We start from the raw sequence: 23,163 nt of genomic DNA, 5'->3' as shown, positions 1-23,163 counted from the left end.
GTCTTATTTTGGGATCTGGGTAATATTTGTTTCCCAGAATGAGTTAGAAAGTTTTTCCTCTTTTGTTTCCTGGAAGGGAATGTGTAGAATTTGTGCTAATTCTTTAAACATTAGGTAGACGTAGTCACTGGAGCCATCTGGAGTTGGATATTGTTTTTTGAAGTTTTTAAATTATAGATTCAATTTTACAGAAAATTGGTGGAAAAGTAAATTGAAATATAATTGAATTTTTTCATGAACTTTAAAAAAGCCCCTGTGTAGTAATAAGATGATTAAATTAAATGGGTTCTTATTAGGAAAATGCATGTTTTCAAAGAGTTGGTCTGTTTCATCTAAGTTGTCAAATTTATATATTCAAAATTATTTGTCGTATTTGCTTATTCTCTTTGCACTATAATGCTGGTGGTTCTGGGTGGCTTTGAGTGGACCCCGTTTCGTGGGCATCTTATGTACAATGGTATTGGATCATTGTTATTCATAGAGTTTTCACTCTCCGGATTTCAGAAGTCGATCACTAAGCCTTTCTACTTCATTCATTTTAGAAGTTCCACGGAAACCTGTTCAGCATGATAGCAACATGCAACCCTCCACTAACAGACAGGTGGGGGTTGTGTATGAGGTTCCTTTGGCTGGTCTCCAAATCTGTGTCTTCCACATGAAAGCTGAGGATTTTATTACAGGCCAACAATGCCCCAGACTTTAAAGATAATTTGTTGTTGTTCTTGTGAGGGGCTGTAGACTTGGTTCTGACTCACAGGGACCCTGTATAGTCCAAAAGAATGCAACACGGCCTGGCTCTAGGCAATCCTGATGCTGTTGAGTCCCATTGCTTTTGAACTACGATATCTCAGAAAAATGAGGGAAAATCAGAAAAGGAGCTGTCACTTCTGAGTATAAAACATCATAAATCAAAAAACAAATACCAAAAACTCAGTCTACATGTCATATAGTATTAACAATAACAAAACAAAAACCCCCAAAACTACTGCAATCAAATATATTCTGACTCCTAGTGCCCCTATAGAGGGTCTCCAAAGCTGTGAATCTGTAAGGAGCAGAAAGCCTCAATGTTTCCCTCAGAGCAGCTGGTGAACTTGAACTGCCCCACTAGAGATTAGCAGTCCTGCACTGACTACACAGCAGCACGGCCATGGCTCCTTAATAATAGTCTTCCATAACCCATGGCTTGGTTTTCAACCAGCTCTTGTGCTTTTGAAAGTTCTTTTGTACACTGAAGGATTTAGTCGTTTCTTCTGCCTTCACGAGCCTTGCTTGTCAAGGCTGGGCAATGCTCTTGGAGATACTTGCGTATAGAGTAGCAAATGGAGCTCAGCTTCAGCAAGCGGAGGAAATTGGCCATTCCCAGGTTCATCACGCACCTGGCTGAGGCTCTCATTTGGGTAAAGGAGCTGGTGCTGTTAGGACTGCTATCAGCAAGGTCAGCACTTCAAACCTCCCCGGTGCTCCAAGGGGAGAAAGACGAGGCTATCTGCTCCCATTTAGGGACACCCTAACTAGAGCCACAAAGAGACTGAATCAACAGGCTGACAGCCAAACAAACTGGAAAGACGTGCATTTCCTTATGCTGGATATCGGCCTCACTGTTATTAGATGCACACCCTGCTGCTCTGTCGTCAGGCTGTACTGGGTTGTATTTTGTTTAAAAACAAAATCAGAATGAGGTATTTTTGAAGACATTTGAAAAGTAATTAACACATGTCGTATCAGCAGGCACATACTTCCTATTTATACCACAGCCATGTAAATGAGGGAGAAATCCATCAACTTAAATATGCCCCGAGGAGTCTGCTAAGAGGAGCCTGTGGAAGGCTGGTTGAGAGCAGAAAGATGAACTGAAGGTCTCTTTCAGGAAGAGTCCCCTGTTCAAATTAGGGCCCCACCACCGCTTCTTTCTGAATGTCCAACAGCCGGATGTGTGACTTCCAAGCCAAACAGAAAATTAAAAAAGCCAGAGGAATGTTTTAGGGATTTTTTTCCCCTAGAGAAATTAGCTTCACTCTCAATGCCTTACTTTCAAGTCGATGACATCTTTTGTGGGGATTAGATGAAAGTAAGCCATTAAGTATTTCTGCATTCTGACAATATGTGCTTCTAGTTTCACACGTGGCCTCACTCCTGCTCTACACTTGTTATGAATGGCCAACCACGGTCATGGCTGACCTGGGAGGAAGACAAGAGAAAGAAAGGAAAGCAGATCTTCAGGAGAGCCAGCAAAAATGTGAAAGAAGTGATTAGAAGTTAAGGAAACTTTAAAAGCCATTAGATCCACTCTCCAAAAAACTAGCTACAGTGCAAAACAGAGCAAGTACAAGAAGAAACACCCCCGAGTTAAAAAAATGCAATTGACTAAGCAATCAAATTCAACAGAAAATGGGAAGTAGATTTTTAAAACTCTCCCAGACCAAGACAAAGGGAGACAAAGTTAATAAGAGAAAATAGGCAAAAGGCAGAGGATCGATAGTGGAGAATGAACATCTAATAGAATTTCCACAAAAAGAACAGCCCAAAGACACAAAACATTTTTCTCTAAAGGAATAACACTTCTTCTTTTTTTTTTAATCTGAAGGAAATCCTGTTCCTCAAATGGACAGAATCTATCCTATTCTAAATAGAGTGAAGACAAAAATTTCTAGACTTATATGTATCCTAGTAGAATTTCACAATAATAGGATAAAGGATTTTGGAGAAAGAACAAAGCAAACAAAAATTTATCTGAGAATCATACTGGCAAAAGAATTCTCACCAGGACATTAGATCCTGAACATGATAAAAAAATAAACAAACATGGAAGCATATTTTTAGTTTATTTAAAGAATTTGGTGTTGTTGTTCACAGTTTTCTATGTTGCCTCTGAAATTTTTTGCTTTGGTTGCTGAAATATATATATATATATTCATATTTTCGAGCTAATTGTTTTTAATAAATAAATGACTATAGGTGTGATGGCAGTGTAGGTGCAGGTCCTAGATTCTCTCCCTCCCTTCCCCCCCACCAGATACAAGCTTCTTAATGAGCCATCCTTCTTGAACGTATGTTGTTTCCTTGTTGAGACCTACCTGGGTTTCAACGTACCGGAATGGCTGGACACGGCAGTGGGACAAACTCACTCTTCCGCTGCACGACGTGGCACAAATGGAATCTGAGGAGAGCCAGAGGGCAATGGTGACTTACCAAAGAACAGTCCAGAAGAGACCAGCTAAAAGGAGACTCGGCAAAGCATCACACTTGAACCCCAGGTGAAGCTTATACAACTGACAGCAGTGAAAGCGTGACCGGAAGGGAGAGGGTCCGCAGGGAGAAACGCTGGGTAAAATCCCGCCGGAGGACGAAGGGAGGCTCCTCAGAGCGGAGTTTCCTTTTACAGGAGCTCGAGCTCCCTAACTACGTCTGGAAGACTACATTAAGGTCATCAGATTGGTTCAAAATACCGGCTCATGACACACCAAGGAAAGAATTCGCGCAGATTTGGTAAACAAATGCGTAATCCAGCTATCTGCTCGCAGTGATACAAAACAGATATCCTGATACCAATTTCTAAGTCTCTTATAGTAAAGATTGGGTGAAAAACTGTAGAAAATACTATTCGCTAGTCCACTGTGACTATTTATTATTTATTTTTATTGTTATACAGCGTAGGGCCCTTTGTGCATTCCAGTCTGATCAGAACTAAGGAATCACCATATCATTATAGCAGGATAATGTCTTGCCGGAAGATATAATTATATATGTATTTACAGAAACAAATAAATAGATAATACAAATATATATTATTCTTAGACGCCTTTTAGTTGACTTCAATTTATAGTGATGTGGTGCACAATAGAACCAAACACTGTCCATTCCTGGGCCATCCTCACAATTTTTAGGTGTCTGTCGATCTGATTGCCTGTTTTTTGACCTTTTACTTTGACCAAGCGTGATGTCCTTTTCCAGGGACTGGTCTCTCCTACACATGTCCAAAGCAACAAAAGCAACAACTAGCCAACGACAAAACAAAACAAAACAAAACACAGCAAGAAAGAAAAGCTTGTAGTTAGTTCAAGGACTGTTTGTTGGCCTTTAGGGGTGCTTTCCAGTTGAGTCTATTGGGGTGCCAATCCCTGGCCCTGAGGTCTATTTTTGGTATTCCCTGGGGACTTCATTGCTCTGTTCCCCTTGCTGTTCTGTTGCACACCCTTAGTGGTTTGCCTCAGTGTGGTGGGATCAGACCGGGTGCAATTCCCACACTGTCTCCAATGTTGTCATCTGTAGGGCTATGGGTCAGTGAGGGATGTTGTGACTCATAGTGGGGCTGGCCATGCGGTCTTCTCTGTGGATTGGCTGCTCTGAGCGGAAATATTGTCCTCAAAGTTTGGTGGGCCAGGATGTGCTCCACTCTCTCCTCCTCCCTCTTCATTTGCTCCCGTGTGCTCTGATCAGTCATGTCCCTCTCCCGGAGCTGCAAATTCAGTGCTGTCCTCTGAAATAAATTCTTTCTTAATAGTATACAGAGTTCGTTATCATTTCACACAGTTGAACGATTCTGCCTAGTCAATAACAGCAAGTAAACATTTTCCTGATATTCTCTGCTTCCAGCCAAGACCATCTGTTGTCAGCAATGAGGCCCCTTATCCCACGTCCTCTTCTGAAATCAGCTTGAGTTTCTGGCAGCTTCCTGTTGAGGGAATACTCTAATGATTGTTGAATTATTTTCAGCAAGATTTTACCCTTATGTGATTAAATTGGATACTCAAAATTGGGGGTATAAAGGCATGAAGTGGTTGGCTTACAAACTTTCATATTCACAGGATTATAGGATTAAGGTGTAGATGTTGTTTAATTGCATTTGTGAGGCTAAAGAATGATGTACAGGTGCCAGGTTGGCAAGCTGTGAATTGAGTTAGTTTATTGTGCCAACCTGGCCTATAAACACATGTGGAGTTAATTGAAGGGCTGAGGGATAAATGGCTCAGTGAGCCTTGCCTTTCTAGTTCTCGGGTCTCTTGCTTTGTGATGGTCGCACCAGGGTGCAGCTGCCTTAGCCAGTTCCTTGCTGAGGAGAAGCTGCATGGACCTACTGTGATGCAGCCTGGGTGCTGGAGCACCTGTGTGGAGACCCCTGCCAGCGATGAGATGTTTACACATTCATTGACATGGCGTTCCTCCTGCAGTCGGCATTGTTGTGTCTGTTTTGTGAGATGGAGGAGGACTTTGTGGACTGATGTTGGACATATGGGTTAATGGGTTAATGTTGGATTTGTGGGCTTGGGCAGCACTGGCTTGGGACATTTTCTTGATGCGCACTTGACCTTTACATAAAACTCTCTCTTATACACGCGGTTCTGTGGATTTGCTTCTCTAAAGTACCCAGACGAACACTGTGATATTTATGATATTCTTCAATAAGAGCCACATTCTATTGGGTCACCTTTCTTTTCAGTGGGTACAAACATGAATCCCGTTCAGTTAGTTGGTGAGGTAGCTGTCTTTCAAACTTCTTGGCATAGACATGTGAGTGCTTCCAGTCATGCATCAATCAGTTAGATGAAATAGGTCAATTGGTGTCCTGTCAATTGCTGGAGCCTGTCCCCCTGCCTCCTACTGCCCAGCCCCCTGCCTAATAATGCCTTTAGTGAAGCTTGAATTTCTCATTTCAGTGCCATCAGTTCTTGATCATATGCTACCTCTTGAAATGGCTGTGTTGATTGTTTTTGATATGTATAATGCATATATATATATGTTTTGGGGCTTCAAAGAGTTCATGGAATAATTGAATGAAAATATAACAAAAATTTCACCAAATTTTTGAATTGCCCTTACATATATATATGAAATATATTTATTTTAAAGTTGATTTGTGTGGCATTCTTAACCATTTTAATGGGAGCTTTGAAAAGGGTTTGTTTTTATCCAATATTTCTGCAACTGACGTTAGTACTGGCCTTGCCATTTCATAAACTAAACCAAGCTCACATTGTAACTCACATTTTTCATTTGGGGCAGGATATTCTGAGGATTAGATAATGTAACACACAGAAAGCTCTTGGCAGAATATTTGGAACATAATGATCTTTAATAGTGGTAATTATTATTCCTTATTATTGTTGTCATTCCAATTATATTTAATCACCAATAATTCCAGTCAGGAGGTATTACCATTATTCTAGCGTTACACATGTCTTGATGATTCTTAGAATTGTGAAAATCAAGCAGTGTCAGGGGTAGGGAGTTGCATTGTGCCGCTAATTCAAAACCACAGGGTAAGCAGTTCTAAACTATCAGTCACTCTGTGGAAGAAAGAAAAGACTTTCTACTCCCTACCCTACAGTCTCCATGAGTTGGAATAGATTTAATGACCATAAGGGGTGTTTGGTTTTTTTGCACTGTTATATATAAATAGGTACGGTTTTACCCACCATCGATTTCTATTTTGTTTTCCTGCTTAGTTATATTGAAACCACCAAATGATGATTTAGAATATTTTATAACAAAAAGGAAAATTATTGATTTAAGTGATAACAAAAGAAAAATATCTGGTATTAAAACAGTGACTTTAGTTTGAGTCAGTGTATTTAGTATCTCTTCTGAATCAAAGTCATAGCAATGACTCAAGGACTTTCAAGTTGATCTAATTTTGGTTGTGAGATTTCAAGTAAAATCAATGCCATTAATAAGTTTCTATAATGACACATTGTATTGATTTATTCCCCACACACTCAGTGGACTTTCTAACCATGATAACTGAAGAAGCCATGAGAGGCATTACAGTGATCTGCTTACCTTAGTTTCTCAGTGCTATTATCACCGAAATAGCTCAAGGGAGTGGCTTTAACAAACAGATATTTATTTCCCACAGTTTAGGTATCTAGATGTCTGAATCCAGGCTTTCTTCTGGCTATTTCTAGGAGAAGTTCTTGTCTTTGTTCATCTTTTTCTTCCTTTCCTTGGTAAGTCTCATGCGTGATTGAGATGTAGCTAATTAATATGGCCCCTTGAGCCATGTTCCTGATACGATGTATTATATTTCTGAACTCGGTGTCTGTGGCTAAAACCGCATTTTGAGGGCGTTCTCAGCTATGCTGATGTAGGACGAAGGTGGGACAGGGTCTCTCTCAGTCACCATGGACTGGATTACAGTGATTTTTAAAAATTCCTGACGTTAGCAGAGGGTGCAACCCAATTCATGTCCTTTGTTGCTTTGGAGGCTATGGTCTGCTGAAAGCTCAACCACACCTCCAGAGAAGCCATTCCTCCATGCATCTCAGACACAAGAGAAGTCCTAGGACCATCGGAAATGAAGCCCTTTTGCGATTTCTATCTGAAGTGGCAAAGGGTCAGACAGAGGCCTCAGAGACCGTGGCAAGGAAATGATGCAGCAAGGAACACTGTGAGGTCATGAGGCAGAACATCAGTCTGACTTTCTAGCCTACAGAGGCAGAGGCTAAGAAAATATGCACCTGAGAGGCTGGAGACTGGAGAAAAACTTGGCTACTGGCTAAGGATATGTGCTGATGTGGACCAGTGACTGTATCATTACTGTTTATAAATCCTGGCTTGCGATATCCTATTCACTCCCCTAATAAACTCTCTTAATTGGGAGTATGGCCTATGAGTTCTGTGTGGCCATTGCAACAAACGATCAAACCCAGCCTAGAAGTAGAGTGCCGTGGGAGGAACAGTGGTGTCAGAATAGGGTACAGAAGGCTGGAAGATGGAGGCATTTGTGGTGTCTGCCTGGTGGCAATAGGGAAACCAGAGGAAATAAAATATAGCCCCTTGATGGAAACAAGCCTGTAAGACCCCAGATGCTATTTGATCTTATAGTCAGGCACCATCTAATTTCTTCACCACACTTTGATATAGCACCTATATCTTGTGTTCTCTTCCTGCGGGAAAGCATAGAGCAGGGCTGTTATGTAAGAAATAATTGTTCTTAAATTGGAGCTAGGATTTAGTCTGAACCCTAAACCCATTTCTGGATCTTTATTGTTTAATTTGTCTTTGCCTCCCTTTAGAGACTTTCTTGTTAATTTGTGGATCAGGTCTCTGACAGCATCAAGCCAGAGCCAGGCTTTCTGTCATCCATTTTGACCTTCTATCAGCCATTTTCACTAAGAATCTCTGAGAAATTCAAGGGGCAATTTTGTCCTCTGAGCTCAAAATATACCTTAATCACATTCATTTTTGCCATTTCACCCAGGAATAACCAATGACTACAACCAATGAAAATAATCAAAACTTTTACTTCCCATGTTCTTTCCAGAAACAACCCAGTAAAACTGCATGGACATATTTGACCTCTGGCTAGCCAAAGTAGAAACGCTACCATGAGGCCGAGTTCAAACAAACATCGACTCTCCTTCCTTATGATTTCTTTCTCTAGTACCCAACTCCCAAGGTACCCTAATGGGTCAGAGTGGGATATGAACCCATGCCTGCAAAAGAGGTCATCGGGCTGTCATTGGTTACTTTTCTTGCCCCTTTCTTTGAAACCTTTTTGAAAACAAATTGGTTCTATTCAATGCTGACTAATATATTCAATGTTTATTTCTTTTAGAAAAAAAAGTGTCATTCTAAGTATGATTATAAACTCCTGGATATTATCATAATCATTGCATTTAAACCAATTGCAAACATTATCTTTGTAGATGTACACATGATTCCAATTTTGGCCACTATGGGCCGATTCATGTGAGTCCCTGAATCTTTTGACCAGCTCCTAGCAGTCTTTGACAGCGTTATTCCTTTCTGATGTGCCAGATGTTCCAGGTTTATATTACACCCAGGAATCAGCTACTTCTCAAGGAGGCACACTTTCTTCTGCAAAAAATCTTACTTCAAAGACACAATCTGAGTACTAAGGATGTTGGTACTAGTAAGTTGATTTTTGCTTTTAGGTTTTTTTCTTTTCTTTTTAAAAAATCATTTTATTTGGGGCTCATACAACTCTTATCACAATCCATACATACATCAATTGTGTAAAGCACATTTGTACATTCGTTGCCCTCATCATTCTCGAAACATTTGCTTTTTCATGGGACAAAATGGGAAAAATATCACACCTCTCAAGAATTCACACTGAGAGCTCTGATTCAAATTCTGTGGACTGACTCTGCTTGCCTTGTCCCAGGGAGGACCCTACTGTCTGCGTCCTGGATCTTGGCCCTGACAGCCGATGTGAGTTGAAAGACTTACAGTATATGAATTGTTCCATGGAACTGAGTTGGAGCTGAATCCTCTGTACTGCTGTGTGGACTAATTAGCTGTTATATTCCTTCTCGCTGTATAAACCTATATATATATATAATATCTATATCTATATCTATATCTATCTATCTATCTATCTATCTATCTATCTATCTATCTATCTATCTATCTATCTATCTATCTAAAGCATATATATATAAAATCAAAAGTGTCCTGGTTTCGTTCTCTAGAGAACCCTGCCTAACAAGTCCCATATATATTTCCCCCATTAGCTTATGTACATGAACATACACATTTTTGTGTTTTAAAGTCAGTTGGAATCGTTCTTCTCTTTGTGATTATGCTGCTAATTAGGTACACAGTTTTCTTTGCTTTTTGAATGTTTAATTTTTGTTAATAATGTAGAATACTTACAGAGTTCCAAAGTCAGAACAGTAAAGCAAAATATATTCAAAGAAATCTGTTATCTGTCCCTCTTCCTTGCTTCCTCTCTCCTTCTGTAAGTCACCATTAGTGGGTAGTAAACTCTTCAAAGCAAATAAACAATAATTAAGACTCGACTTTCAGAACTAAACATTTTTCTGGATTTTCTAGGTGAACCATTCATTAGCATGAATTTATCTGGAATAAAATGTAAAAACTCATGGTAAATTACCAAACATAGTGTTTGTAGATGCTTTTAAAATTCTTTTTGAAATGAAATTTGTTCTATTTTTTTTAAAGTTACAAATCAAATGAGACAAAGAAGAAAATAAAGTACATTCATAACCCATCTCTTGGAAATAACCTGTGTTAACATTTAGTTTATTTCCTTTCCCCAACTGTTTCATTGGCACATGATTCACATCTCATACAAGTCAACAGTTCCATCACATCAAGAAGCATTGTGCAATCATTATCACAATAAATTTTAGAGCATTTTCTTCATTCTTGGACTCATCATTATCAGTTTATTTTCTTTTACCCTTTCTTTCATCTTATTTTAAAATTAGAAATGATATTTGCATATTTTCAGTTGGCTTTTGAATTGTGTATAATTTTATAGTCCAATTAATTATTCATGTTTATTTTTGGTTTGTGTGTTTTTATTTATTTATTTATTTAACATTTTATTAGGGGCTCACACAACTGTTATCGCAATCCATACACACATCAATTGTGTAAAGCACATTTGTACATCATTCTCAAAACATTTTCTCTCTACTTAAACCCCCGACATTAGGTCCTCATTTTTCCCCTCCCTCCCTGCTCCCCCCTCCCACATGAGCCCTTGATAGTTTATAAATTGGTATTTTGTCATATCTTGCCCTGTCCGACGTCTCCCTTCACCCACTTTTCCGTTGTCTGTCCCCCAGGGAGGACATATAGTTCCTTGTAATCAGTTCCCTCTTTTCCTACCCACTCTCCCTCTACCCTCCCTGTTTCGCCACTCACACCACTGGTCCTGTGGTTTGTGTGTTTTTAAAGGCTATAAAGCAGACTGCATATACTCACCATGGAACACTTGGTATAGTTTTTCCACGTGGGAGACTAGAGTTTGGATCCCAATGACTAGCCACTCCCCTCACCTGCAGACTTCTCTGATCTTTCAGTCGAGGCTGTGTGCTGCCACGATGCTGCCCAGGCCTCCGTGATCTTCCCGATGATGTCCCACATGGAGGAAAGGCTGGCGGACTCCCTTGGAAAGTCAGTCAGTGAAAATCCTATGGGTGACAAAGGTTCAGTAATCATGGTGTGGCATGGTGTGGGCAGCCCTTCCGTCTGTTGTGTATGGGGTTGCCAGGAGTTTGGACTGATAACAGCATCAAGCATCCTTGTACATAATTTTTGTCTGTGCCTTTCAGTTAGGACAGGCTCCGAGAAGTGAAATTATGTACACAAAACACAAATGATGTTCTAATTAAGGAATGATCAAGGACTCTTGATGGTGAATGACTAGGGAAAGAGTGCCTTTCTGATCCATTTTATGTGCGTGTGTGGTGTAATAGTACAGATGTTTTCTCTGTTCCAGCCTCTCCTAGGCTTGCATGGTTATTGAGTCAAGCTGAACTATTTGGCTCTGTTTAGTTTCTGGTGTGATAACCATTTTTTTGAAAACTGGTGGGGTTGAGTTAAATTTCAGGATATTATCAGAATAGGTGGGAACTTAGTGATGGAGGAAGCTATGTGCTCGGTTGCAAGGTGAGCAGTTCAAACTCATTAACTGCTTGCTCCATGGGCAAAAAAATGAGCATTTCTGATTTATAGCCTTGACATCCCAAAGAAGTTGTATTCTGTCCTATAGGTTTGCTGAGTCGGTATTGACTCAATGGCAATGGATTTGGCTTGGTTTCAGGATCAGAAGAGGAAGAAGGGCGACTACTGACCACATCTGGTATCAGAGCTTTGTTTCCCATATACTCGCTGTTCCATACACTCAGACACACTTGCCTACACTTGTCAATGGCTATCAGGCCACCTGTATGAGAAAGGATTGCTTAATATTAATAGATAAATTAATTCCTAAAAATTGTTAACAAAGTCCGAATATCTGAGTTGAATCCTGGTTCTTCCATGTGCTCACTCTATGGTAAGTTAGTTAACCTCCCTGAGTCTGTTTGCTTATTGTAAAAACAGTAATAAAATACTCATAAGGTCCTAGTAATCTCTTTTGTCTTTCACTGATTGTATTTCTTTTATTATATTTAGTAGTATGTGTATGCCCTGCAAGAGGGCCCATCAATTTGTCCCCATTTTCTCATTGATGATTCTTATAGCTATAGTATTTACATTTAGGTCCCTAGACCATCTTAAATTTGTTTTTGTGCATGGGTCAAAGTATCGGTTCTTTTTCATTATTTTGCAGATGTAGATCCAATTTTCCCAGCATAATTTGTTGAAGAGGGTGCCCCTTTCCCATTTAATGTTTTTAGATCCTTTGCCAGGTATCAATTGCCTATAGGTGGATGCTTTTATTTCTGGATTTTCTATTCTTTTCCTTTGTATCTATATTTATCATTGTACCAGTGGCAGGCTGTTTACTACTGTGGCTTTGAGATTAGGTAGTGCAAAGTTTCCTACTTTGTTCTTATATTTGAGGAGATATTTCTTCTCTTTCAATATGAAGTTGGTAATTAGATTTTCCTTTTTATTTTTAAAGATGAAGTTGGGACTTAGATAAAAACTGCGTTGTATTTGTAGATTGTTTTAGGTAGTATTGGCTTTTTATAATATGAAGTCTCCCTATCCATGAACAAAGGGTATTTTTTTATTTGTGTAGGTCTCTTTTGGTTTCTTGTAATAATGTCCTGCAGTTCTTTGACAGGTCTTTTGTTTCTTTGGCTAGGTTTATTTGTAAGTATTTCATCTTTTGTGTGACTATTGAAAATAGTTGTTATTTATGTCTTTCAGAGATCTCCTCACTTCTCCATAGGAGTTCAACTGATTTCTGCTTTTAAATCCTACTTTACCAAATCCTTTCAATGTCTCGGACATTCTTTCTGAAGGCTTCTTGAAGGGACAGAAAGCAAGGAGTTGCTGGGGAAACAAAATAGGATCCCCTCACTCACTTTAAAAGAAAAAGGAAGGCAAGGTGGAGGGAGAGATGGGAGGAGGGAGGGAAGGACAGAAGGAAGGAAAGAAGGAAGACAGGAAGAAAGCTATCAACAAAGATAAAACTCAAAACTCACTGCCCTCAAATACTCACTGTAACAAAATAGCACATTAACAAAAGAACCATTCGGACTCATCATGACCTTGTTGGCTAGGGTCGAAGTGCTCCTGTGGGTGTCCGAGCCCTTTCCCCAGAGACAAGACTAGAAAATCCAAAAATGCACGCAGGAGAGTCTTGAAAGGGACCTAATGGCCCAAACTGTAATGATTTGAGCAACAAAGTAAATAAAGTATTAGTGAGACGTAACCCAAAGTATAAGATCAATACGCATGAGTCCAGTCTCATAGAAATGATGGAACAAATAAATAAATGGGGTGGGTCAGAGATAAATCTGCCATGGGGAAGAATTCCAAATAATTTATGTAGGTACGCTGCCCGAAAAAGGTGCTGGTTGTAGCGGAGTGAAGAGTAACTTTGTATTGAAAAACGTGACAAACACTGTCTCAGTCAGATGATAAAGGCCAGCACCCACAGGGACACATAATGTATGTATCTTTGATATGATATGATAAAAGTGAAGTATAATCTCTGTGCTCTTCCCCAAATCCACGAGAATAACACTAGGCAAATTCCATTTCAGAGGCATTCTACAATCGACCTGACAGGGCTGTTAAGGCCATCAAAATTAGAGAACGTCTCAGCAATTGTTAGAGCCAAGAGGAGCCTAACTGTCATGTGATATCCTGAATGGGGCATGGGGACTGACAAGGGATCTTAGATCGTTTGAAAGAAATCTGGATACATTTTAGACATTAGCTAAAAGTAATGTAGCACTCTTTATTAATAATAAGCATACATAATATGCATGTAAAGTGTGAATAACGTGGTATCTTATGTAGCCTCAAAATTTTGCTGTACATTCAAAATTGCTCTAAAAAACAAACTTCACTTTAAAAAAAATTCAGTCTCCCAATTTAGTATGTAAATAAATTGTCTTTCTATCTTTATATCTCTGCTCTTTCCAGGTCACTGTGCAGCTTGACCGTTGAAGGACAGCCAGAAACAGGGCCTGACAGGAGATCCCCTTAGTTTTATAGTATGTAATAAAACTGTTTTATTATACTTAATGAAACTTAGGAGAACTGCCTTTTAGGATGCTTGGACCACTCTTGGGCCCACTGTCTAGTCTCAGAGAAATTGCTTTATATGGTTTCAATTTAGTTTGTCATTCATTTGTCTAGATTGTTCATGTATGCTTGCATAGGCTAAACTTAAACATAGCACTTCTTTAAAGAAATTGTATACCTCACATTGAAATAACAAATGAAAATCTGGCTTTCACCTCTGTAGAAATAGACTATACCACTTACTGGAACCATTTACTGTAAGAACATTAGAGCACAAAATAACATAATGTGTTAAATTAGTGTCTTAATTAGGGTTCTAATAGGATAAATGCACTCACATTTCTAAAACGGCAGAGAGTGAAAAAACAAGAGAGAGCAAAATTGAGCCAGATGTGAGCAGGGTTATGAGAATCAACACAGAATGTGGCGGTATTAGTAACAGTGGACTAAGTCACAACTCTAAGGCCTGAAAGGAAAGGGGAGGGGGTGTATCATTGATGATGAAGGCAGGGCACTTCAGCGAGTGGTAAAACGAAGGGATGCCTTCTTTCCTGGATGCGACAGTAACTCAGAGAAAGCATCCTTGACTTTCCTCTTTTCTCTGTTCTCTGATCTTGTGCTGGTCCTTCACACGGACCAAACCCCACTAAGGGAGCCCTAGCACAACCTTCCAGAGGTTCAGTCTCCTGAAACACTAAGCAGAGCAGGGAAGGTAGAGTAGTAGATGAAGTATGACTAGAGTGGTTATAAATGTCACTGTACACATAGGACTTGAACAAGGATAGGTTTCACATCTCTGTCCATACTAATTATGATCTCAAATAAACAAGATCGGTTTCTCCACATCTACTTCCCAGCATGCCTCCATTGCCCAGACTTAATTCTCATTGATTCCATGTTTATAACAATAACAACAACAACAACAACAGCAGCAGCAGAATGGATCTGGAAAACTCAGTCACCTTCAAAACAAGGGGCTGTGCAGAGAAGACAAAGGAAACAGCTTAAAGGGATACCCACTAACAAGCTTATGATCATGTGAACCTCAAACATTATTCTATTTTCTAAGCAGTTCCTGTTTCTGAGCAAGTTCCATTCTGTACTCTGCCTTTAAATAGAATTTGTACCCATGAGGCAGTGTTCTACTTGATAGGGCTCATCTAACCATGAATTTTTTTAGCCCCCACCCAAACACTGGATAGCACCGTGCAGATTCGACTCATTTCTCTTTTCCTGATAAGTCTGCATAAGAAAAGGTAGAGGAGATGCTGATAGGATTATATGATTCAATTGTGAATGATTGTGAACAGAGTTCGCTGTGATTGAAAAAACTTGGAACACTAATATGGGCTTTGGTCAATTTTGCCACTCCGCAGGGTGTCATGGTCCATCTCAGATGCCAGAATAGTGGGATCTCATTACCTTCAAGAGAGATGAGTCAGCAGTGGAAAGTGTCCTCAGAGCCCTGAGACCTCTGCTTGCTGAACTCCTTGATCCAGAAGACAGCGCTGCAACCCCAGCAGAGGAGAGGAAGCCGCAGAGTCAAGAGCCAGAGCAGGAGTGATGGGCTTCCTGAGCCGTAGAACAAGTAAAACTGGGTGTCTTGGGGAAGGAGGCTTTCTTGCAGAGCAGGGTGCCCAAGGAGTTGCATTGCAGGAGCTAGGTTTATGGTCTACCAGAGAAAGAGCTGAGCACCTTCAGATGGATACTTTTGGAGGAGTACATTGCTTTGTGGGAGCTTATCAGCACCTAAAGAAGCTTTGAAACATTGCCTGAGCAAAGCAGAGGCCTAGGAACTGGGTGACTCAAAGGCCAAGGACCAGATATGCATGCCTGCTGACACAGCTCAGAAGAAGCACTCCTGACTGGAAAAACTGTATTCTGAGAATTTCTAATCCTGCTTTGTAATCTGTTAAGTTATCTAATAAATCCCATAGCTTTAAACTCGGTGTGTCTATGGCAATGAATTATAGAATCCAGCAGAAAACTAGAAAGTGCCTTGGGAGCAATGATTGCGGCCAGATTGGGAAAGAAAGTTGGAGGTGGAGGCGTCTGACGTCACCCTCATAGCGACTGGCCTCAGGCTGAGGAGTTTGCTTTTCTTCCCCACTTGTGAAGGCTTAGGGGTCAGATGCCACCGCCACACCAGTCTTATCATCTTTAGGTCAGAACAGCTAGGCATGGTTTGTATTTAACATCAGTTAGTCAAAGGTTTGACTTAGAGTACAAAGGTAAGTCCAAAGCCTTGCTAAAAAATCATAGAATCCTTAAGTAAACAATAATTTCCAAAGATGAAGCTCCTGTTTCTCACATATCCTCTGTCTAGGTCTGTCTACTTCTGAAGTCAGTGCTTCCTGGTCTCTCCCTTTCCCTGAAGGTTCCTACACTCTTCAGTGTGCACCAGGCCACACAGCCGTTCTGGAATCTTTGAGAAACTCAAGCACTTTTCTCTTTTTAAATGTTTTATGAGTTTGGGGAACAAAAAAAGGTCCCAAAGGGCACAATCAGGACTGGAGGGTGGATGAGATCATGTTTCCCAACACAATGCTCATAGGACCATTCTTGCAGGTGCACTGCTGTGAACTTTATCCAATCAAAACAGCCTTCAACTCGTTCAAACCTCCTTCCTAGTCACCCCGGGAAATGAACCTTTGTCCTTTGAGAAACGATCCAAACTTTGTCCTTGAGGGGGAAAAAAGTCCACAGAACCTTCTGAGCTGACATTTTTACTTTAAATTTAACTGGCCCAGTGTATCCACTCAGCACCCACTGTTTTGATGGGACCTGTTATTGGACAGCCCATCAACGAGACTGGTGTTACTATTGCTGGGTACTGTCAAGCAGCTTCGGACTCAGAGATTCTATGGAGAACTGAAGGTTCCACTGCACGGTCCTGTGCCAGCCTCACAAGGGTGGTTTTGTCTGAAGCCATTAGTACAGTCCCTCGGTCCATTCAGCTCAGGTGGAGCTTCCCTATTCCCTGACCCTTCTTTGTTCAAATATGATGTCTTCTTCCAAAGACCAGTCTCTCCTGTTAGCGTGTCCACAATATGAGATGTCTTTTTGCTATCCTTCCTTCAAAAGAGCATCCTGGTTCTACTTCTCCCAAGGCAGATTTGTTTGTTCTGATGGTAGTCCATGGAACGTCCTCACCAACACCATCAGTTCAAGGCATCTGCTCGTCTGAAGCCTTCCTTATTCATCCGCTTTACAGGCAGATGGGGCAATTGAAAATATTTCATCAGGAGTGTATTACTGAGAGAACTGGCCTGCAGTCATCCATGAATCACCGAGACATGCTTAAACATGTCTTGTTGTAAATAAACTCACGCCTGTGTTAACTGGAGTCCTAGTAGCAGTATTTTCACTTACCCTAGTTATGCCTTCCCAGGCATAAAAAAAAATAAAGCAATGTTTCAGATACACTAAAATATCTTTAGCATAATGGTGCAGTGATAATATTTTATGTACTTCAAAGAGTTGGATCCTTTTGTTATTAGGAAATACTGTATGTAATTTATTCACAGTTGAAGAGATATGCATGAGGTGTAAACACATTACTTGGAAAATTGTTCTTTAAAAACTTTGAAAGCAATTAGAAACTTTACTGTAGAATCGATACTGAAAATCTATATTGTACCGCTGGGCTGAAGAATGCCTGCTGTGTTTTAGACCCTCCTCACCAGAGGCAGGGAGGGTGGGTAGTAGTAGGGTGACCTTGGGACTGGATAGATCATTTCCACATCCTTTCCTCCCACATCAGACCTGTCAACGCTAATCACCAGCTATGAAAAGTCTGTCCTGGTTCCAAGGGTTTGGAAGAGAATAGTTAGGGGAATTGAAATCCAAGTTCAACATGGACTCCTGGAAGTCATATGGGCATACAGAAGTGATGAATTGAAGACTATCCCACCACTTCCTAGCCTCTTCAGGTAGACCACAAATTGCTGCACTAGGAAAACCACTTCTTTGTAAAATAAAGGAAACAGAAACCAGACAGGTGATTCAAAGGACTAGCTGCACAACTTGGAAGGTATGAGGGGATGGCGTTGGGCAGAGCTTTGTAAGTGTATACCATGGAAGCCTGGTAGTATACCCATCCCAGGGCACAGACTGGTTATACTAGGAGAATAGATAGTAGTACCCATGTCATGGTCCCTGGCCACCATTATAAGCAGGCCTGCCATTTGAAGTGGAACAAAAGTACTTGAGCCACTATCTGATGACACTTACTCCTTTCAAGCCCTTAGGGAGGTGATTGCATATAGTTGCTCCACTATGGTGACCTATGTCCCAGGGGTCCACCCATCATCAGTGGCTTAACAAAACCTTCTGAAGCACTTGCGTAGCACAAGATCTATTGTGGGAGCTGGGTAGAACACTCCGTGCTTTTCTCTGGTATATTTTACAGAGATTGTTTCATAGCTAAAATTGTACATTATAACCATGGAGCTGCTTATAGTTAGAGCTAATGAGAATAAGTCACCTCTCTAAGAGTCATGGATTGATAATGATACTAAAGAGAAAAAAAAAAAAAAAAAAAAAAAGAGAAAAGTCAATAAAAATTAAAACAAAGAAACCAAACCACTCCTTTGACTATGAAAGAATGGATGAAATGAAATGTTATAAATTATTTTATTGATTTTAATAGAAAGGTGGCATTAAAATTCATAGCTGTTTTGGTTCTTCTATTAATCCTAAGTCTGTTTATGAATAAGCATGTACCTGCTTCTATCCAATAATTAAAATGATCATAAACATACAACAAAAACTGCAGCACGCAAAGGATACCAGGAAAACATTAAGGGCTGGTGGTCCCACACAGGTAGAAGGAAGGTGTGTATAAATATAGTGTTCCAAAATGATGAATTAGCTAAATGTTCTAGGGAAGAGACTCAATTAAGTATGGTCAATACTCTTACTCAGAAATGAAACCTTTCAAGGGCTGGATTGGGATAATAAACTACTGATGAGAAATACTCATTGAAACATAACTCGATTGTGACTTGTGAAGGTGTATGGAGAAGACCATCAGTGGTACATTCAATGACTCATCCCCATGCTGTTCCATCTTATTGATGGCAATCCCCACAATGGAACGTCACCTACCACACCTCCTCCCTGTATTTCCTGTCTCCGGGCATTCATCCCTAAGCCTTCTGCACTTTGTGTTTGGATGAACACTGCCCCCTGGATCCCAAATAGTTATTATTCTAAGTTTGCTCTTATCAAGAGCGCCATTATTCTCCATAGAGACTTGCCTAGATTGCTTGACTGAAAATTTAGCCCCAAAGTGAGTGTAGTTCCAGACTGAAAGGGGGATCAGTCCTGTGGACCCCACCAGTTTCAATCTAACCAGTAAGCCTGGACTCTGTCATGATTTGAATTGGTTCCACATCTTTCTCCCACTCTATTCAGGACTTCTGAATGGGATCCTCTTCAGAGCAGTGGACATTGGCATCCAGATACCATCTAATTCCCCTGATGTCAGTGTCATGGAGACTTGTTCCAGTGGTGCATTAGTCCTCTGGACTAGTTATTTTATGTGGCTTTTGATTTTCATCACTCTCTGTCCACCATACCGGGAGACACCATTTGTTGTACCTTAGATGGACAGTCATGATCTTTTAAAACCCCAGTGGGTCTCACCAAAGTAGAATTTAAACTTTGTAGACTATATTATATCAATTGACCTTGATGTCCCCTGAGACTCTGCCCCCAAACCCACTGACTCATTATTTAAGGTGCCTGGTTATGTCCAAGTTTTCATACCTTTGCCTGCTGCATGCTCCGCCACAACTAAGCAATGGCCATCCGTGGGGACTTTTCTAAATGGAATACCCAGAAGTCAAATGGACTCCATCTGTGGGAATGGCAGTGGAGAAGATCAATATCAGCAGCTGAAATGAGGCCAGGGGCAGACTGTGGAACAGACCATCAATTGCTCATCTCTAAGTTCAAGTTGAAGCTGAAGAAAATGAAAATCAGCCCATGGAAGCCCAAAAGCAACCCCGAATGTATCCCACCTGAATTTTGAGAACAACTCAGTAAATTATTTGATACATTAAACACTAATGGCAGAAGATCTGGCGAGCTGCATGATGACATCCAAAACATTACACACAAAGAAAGAAACTGTCATTAAAAGACAGGAAAGAAAAAAAAATCAAGGTGGACATCAGAAGAGACCTGGAACATTGTCCTAAATAGTAGAGTAACTAAAAGAATTGGAAGAAATGATAAATTAAAAAGCTTAACAGAAAAATTCACAGGGCAGTTCAAGAATTCAAAGTATTATAATGAAATTTGCACATCTTAAACTGCAATCATTGAAGAAAAATTCAAGCCTTGATTGGTAATATCGAAGAGTTCAACAGGAAAAATATTGTTGAATGATGCAGGAAGTATACACAGAAAATGGAGGAATACAAAGAGTCACTGCACCAAAAAGGACTAGTTAACATTTAACCATTTCAAGTGGTAGCACTTGATTAAGAACCTATGGTACTGAAGGAAGAAGTCCAACATGTATTGAAGGCATTTGTGAAAAAACAAGGTTCCAGGCACTGATTAAATGTTTCGATGAGCTGATAAATCCCTGGTAGCACTTGCTTGTCTATGCCAAGAAATTTGGAAAATAGTTTCCCAACTAACTGACTGGAGGAGATCCATATTTGTACATATTCCAAGGTAAGGTGACTGAACAGAATGTACAGATTTTCGAACAATATCATTAATGTCCCAGGCAAGTAAAATTTTGCTGGAGATCAACAACAGTCAGAGTACTACATCGACAGGGAACTGCCAGAAATCCCGGTCAGATTCAGAAAGGGACCTGGAATAAGAAATACATATCATTGCTGCTGTCAGGTAAAGCTTAGCTGAAAGCAGAGAATACCAGAAAGAAGCTTACTTGTATTTTATTGACTATGCCAAGGCATCCAGCTCTGTGTATCTAGCGAACTATTAGCACTGAGAAGAGTGGGAACTGAGGATACTTAATTGTGCTCATGTGGAACCTGTACGATTCAAAAGACAGTTGTGTGAACAGAACAAGGGAATACTGCCTTGTTTAAAATCAAGAAAGTACGTCAGGATTCTAGCCTGGCATTATATTTATTCCATCTGTATACTGAGCAAATAAGCAGAGAAACTGGATTATATGAAGAAGAATGTCATACTAGGATTGGAGGAAGACTTATTTATAACCTTCTACATATACATGACAACCTTGCGTACTAAATGTAAGGAGGACATGAACCACTTGCTGAAGAAGATTCAGGATTGCAACCGTCAGTATGAATGACAACTTAACGGAAAGAAAACAAGAATCATTACAATTGGACCAAGAGGTAACATCACGATGGATGAAGAAAAGATTAAAGCTGTCAAGGATTTATCTTGCTTAGATTTACAATCAGCGCTCATGTAGGCAGCAATTAAGAGGTCATGGCACTGCATGGCATATTGCAGTGGGTAGATCTGCTGCACAAGGCTTCTTTAAGCATTGAAGAGCCAGGATGTCACATTAAGGACTCAGGTCACGATATTTTCATTTGCCTCATATGCATGTGAAAGCTAGATATTAAATAAGGAATTCAAAAGAAGAATCGATAAAGTTAAATTGTGGTGCTGGTGAAGAACATTAAAAGTACCATGAACTGCCAATAAAACAATGAAACCTATCTTGGAAGAAGTACAACCAGAATGCTCCTTAGAAGAAAGGGTGGTGAGCCTTGGTATCTTGTCCTTTGGACATGTTTTTCGGATAGACTAGTCCCTGGAAAGGACATCCTTCCTGGTAATGTGTAAGATCAGTCCGAAAGCCCCTTGATGAGATGGACTGACACATTGACTGCAACAATGGGCTCAGACTTAACCATGATTGTGAGGGGGCTGCAGGACTTCACAGTGTTCCATTTGGTTGTACACGGGGTCACCATGAGTCCGAACCGACTCGGAGGCACCTAACAACCATCACGAATGTTCCACCACAGCCACGGGTATAATGCAATTGCAGTAAAGGTAAATATTCATACACAAATATCCTCTGTCAAATGTATTTATCCTACTCTCTCTCCCGCAGCCCCTTAATCCACATGGCTATCCATGCATCTGCTTATAAAACAACAGTAAACAAACAACAACAAAACAACCAAACTCATGACCTTCAAGTCAATTCTGAGTCAGAGTGACCCTGAGGACAGGGTCGTGGCCCTGTGGATTTTCAATGCTATCGATTTTTGGAGCGCTTGATGCCTCATCTTCCTCGTGCAGCGTAACCGGTGGGTTCAGACTGCCGATCTGGTGGTTAGAAGGCCAGCTCGTAACCCGCTGTGCACCCGGGGCTGGCAGGATGGTCCACAGGACAATAGTCACCACTGTGGCCTCTAGCGCTTGCACTTCTCCCAGTGTCTTCCTCTGCCGTCCTCATTTTTTGCTAACTTCCCACTTATTGTTCATTGCTCTTCCTCCACCAAAGTTCTTGAAATCTACTTTACTGCTGCCCCATTTTGAAGTTCAGTGACCATAATATTCCCTCTTGTTAACTTTATGATTTCTTCATTACAAATGTCTATCTGTGGTTCTCTGTTTTCAGGCTTGTACGTTTATTTTACTTTGGATATTTCTACTCGAGGATTGACTTTTAGGTGATGTTGTCCCGTGTGCTAATTTCATGTTGTAATCACCTGTTATTAGTTTTCTGTCTGAGTAACTCCCTTTAACATTTCTTGTAACGTTGGCCTAGTTTTTACAAATTCCTTCCGTTTCTGTTTCTCTAGAAATGTCTTAATTTCATCATCATTTTAAAGGGACAATCTTGCTAAGTGCATGAGTCTTGGTTGGCTTGCATTTTTCTTTAAGAGTTTTATGTCTTTCTTCCCATTGTCTTCTTGTCTGCAGGATTTCCCCTAAGCTGACAGAGACTATTCTTCATGGCTCTTCTTCGAAGGCAACCGTCTTCCCCGGCTGCTCTCACAATTGTTTTCCTAATCAATCCTGGAACTTTCGATTTTGCTGACATATCATGGTGATATTCTCTCGGGCTCCAACCTCCTCAGTCTTCTTTCCACATTTGTAATGGGGCTCCTCTCGTATTTCCTGATGTCAGGGACATTTCTTTCCAACAACTCTTCAACCAATGTCTCTGCTTTTGGTGTAGGTTTGTTCTAGTATTCCAATCAACTGTCATTTATTCCTTTTGATTGTGTCTCATATAACTTTTTATCCTTCTTT

The sequence above is a fragment of the Echinops telfairi genome, unplaced genomic scaffold, assembly GCF_000313985.2.
Source record: "Echinops telfairi isolate 266 unplaced genomic scaffold, ASM31398v2 ScPeMD7_7467;HRSCAF=8505_1, whole genome shotgun sequence".
NCBI lineage: Eukaryota > Metazoa > Chordata > Mammalia > Afrosoricida > Tenrecidae > Echinops > Echinops telfairi.
Note: the sequence above shows the minus strand (reverse complement) of the source record.